The sequence below is a fragment of the Arachis hypogaea genome, unplaced genomic scaffold (assembly GCF_003086295.3).
Source record: "Arachis hypogaea cultivar Tifrunner unplaced genomic scaffold, arahy.Tifrunner.gnm2.J5K5 arahy.Tifrunner.gnm2.scaffold_22, whole genome shotgun sequence".
Lineage (NCBI taxonomy): Eukaryota > Viridiplantae > Streptophyta > Magnoliopsida > Fabales > Fabaceae > Arachis > Arachis hypogaea.
This window is the reverse complement of record NW_027255450.1, coordinates 168,142-170,922: the sequence shown is the minus strand read 5'-3', so window position 1 is coordinate 170,922 and position 2,781 is coordinate 168,142. Positions and strand designations below refer to the sequence as shown.

The window sequence follows — 2,781 nt, the reverse complement described above, 5'->3', positions numbered from 1 at the left end:
ATGTTTTGCTGCCAAACGGACGGACTCTATAGGGTAGGGGCGCCCTAAGTAAACAAGTCGGCTACTGCTGATCGTAGCGTAGTAGGCAGAAGTTGAGGAGATTGATTTGTTGAGCGAGCAGCAAACCGGATCTGAGAACTTGAGAGATGAATGGCGTTGTTCGCTTGGGAATGGGATGAGACTGGACCTGCCGTCTTTCACATGAAGGTTTATGGAAGGTATGGTCTTTATGTTGGCATGGATCGGATCTGCTTTTCGGATATAGTAAGTTTCAGATCTATCTCTTGTAGGGCTAGCTCCCCGTTAAGCGACTAAGGTAGTGCTCCCTATCTTCGCAAGTTAGCAGGAACTATTTCGCATAGCCGATCTGTATACTAGAATATGCATCTACGACTAGCTACAGGAACTAGATGAAAACTTCTACAACAGGGAAGAATGCATTCTGACATCGAGTCCTCAATCAATGTAGATGATTCAACAAGGTAGACCGAAGCAACTCGTCGATCAGCTATCACCACATCGTTGCCGAGAATGGCATAGCGATCAAACTAGTGACTGTCTACGGCTTATGCCTTCACTCGGGGGAGAGCACCCATCCAAAAAGCAGAAAAGTGAAGAAGTGACGTCCAAACCCTCGGATGGACCTAAACTAGACTCAGTCCGAGCTCCTGCAAGAGGGTCCAAAGTAGAGTGGCATGGAATCGGCCGGAAAAGACAGATATGAGAATTGCGTATATTGAGTGAGATGCCGCTTCAAAGATGCTGCTTACCTAGGATGGTGTGCCTTTCGCTCCTTTGGCTTTCTTTCTCCCGGAGACCATGCCATTCCTCGACCCACTCAAGCTCAAGCCTTCAAAGTCAGATGAGGAGCTGGCTTCCCTCAAAGTAGCTCTGGCTGACTTGCCCGTTCCGCTTCTCTCCCGCTTTTGGGCGGTTCTTCCTCCAGCAGCCTATTCTTTCACAGCTTCTATGCCAAGGGCTTCTTTATTATAGAATTATCTTATGCATGCAAGATGTATTGGGGTCACATAAAATGGATTATTATTATTAAAATGAAAAGCGCTCTTAGTTCAGTTCGGTAGAACGCGGGTCTCCAAAACCCGATGTCGTAGGTTCAAATCCTACAGAGCGTGATTCCATTCTTGTTAGATCGAGAATGACAATGAAATAATTGAACAGCAGTCTAAAGTCTGAATTTGACCTCCTGTGGATTAGGGTTAAAACAAAGAAAAGAAATAGGAGGTCAATAAACAAAAGAGATGTTAATTAATCAAAGGTCCAAAAGCGGAGGCAGTTCCAGTCCTTGTCGCAGCGCAGTAGTGAGTAGGTGATCCAACACCAGAGATAAAAAAAAGACGCAGCAGATTCATATACTGACCTTAGTTAGATAGATCGTTTACCTAGGTACAGAATGAGACCCGCTAGTGAGGTCCATATCGGTAATAGAAAGACCTGCCACCAAAAGCATTCGGAGCAGAAGTAGACCCTTCCCCCGCCATAATAGCACCACCTAGCTTCGCTGCATCGGGATAGTAGTTTCACATATCTTGATCTAGTGATCGAAATAGGGATAATTAAACCAATGATAGAGTTGACCTAGCCTAGCGACATCCATCCCCTGTCTCCGACCGGGAGATAGAGACTACTTCATGCGCAACTTCAACATCTCCTGCCCTTGCGTAAAAGGGGTAGGCCTTTTTTTTTCAAGACCCCCTTTCGGAAAACGCATTGGCTTTCACTCAAGTTCGAGATCCATTAAATTAAATAAAGCAAAAAATGCACGTTACAGACGAAAGTGTTCATTGGCGAATAAAGAGAATGCAAGCTATGCAAAAACGGATTTCACTCATTTTCTTAGCCCTCAATCTCTTTCTGACACAGGGCTGAGCGCTCTAGAAGCGAAATAATTACCCTCGCGGGGTTGATGAACCTGCCTTTTTGGTTGGCGTGGGGTGAAAGACCTCGCAGCGGAAACGAAAGAAGGACCTGTACTGCTTAGAGGGAGTTCACTTGCTTTCTTAATGCGTTCGTGTCCCTCAGCCTAGCTGCTGAATTGCCGACTAGACCTAGCAGCAGAAAGGCCGCTATTCCTGCTGACTAGCTTATCGCGCTCCGTTCGCTTGCTTGCTACTCACTGTAACTCCGCATTCATTAGCTCTAAAGCCAACAAACAAGTCAACTTCAAAAGCTTACTCTTCTCCTTTACTGTACCGATAGGTGCGGGAGCTGGCCTCTGATGGACTCAAACTCGAGGCGAAGGTGCATGAGGAACTAAGACGTTGCGGATCTCGGGCCTTCTGCAGCTTCTTGGCACAGCCACTAGCGGAATATGTAGAGCATAACTCCTCCTCCATGGAGGAGGGCTGGTGCCAATGGTCCCTCATTATTGTGTCAAACTCCAGGATAGGCCGATTGTCTCGATATGCAGTAGGGAGCTCCTGGAACACCAAATAAGCAATGGCAAGGCTGGCCTATCTTTTCTTTCTTGCTTGTTAGAATTGATATTGAATCTAAATTCTAGAGAAAGGAGAAGAGCAGCGACACCGATAGCAAATCGCACAAGAGGCGAAAGCTTTGGAAGTCGCTCGAGAGATGGAGATAGGCGAAACACTTGACTTTACAGAGTACGATAAGATTTTCCTCGATGAGTTGGCTAAAGCCCTTCGCTTCGACCGTTCCTTCTTTCTTTAGTAGCGAGTCTAACTTTACAGATATCGTTGATTTTTACCATGACCCGCAGCTGGGATTGGAATGCTTGACTGGTGGGAGAGAAAGTCTCAA

At 46.2% G+C, this 2,781-nt stretch overlaps 1 non-coding gene across 1 annotated transcript; it reads left to right on the top strand.

Moving 5' to 3' along the window:
* The first annotated feature begins 1,059 nt into the window (after positions 1–1,059).
* On the top strand, positions 1,060–1,133 carry TRNAW-CCA (transfer RNA tryptophan (anticodon CCA)). Its single transcript has one exon. It is a non-coding gene; the product is annotated as a tRNA-Trp (tRNA).
* Positions 1,134–2,781: the final 1,648 nt, after the last annotated feature.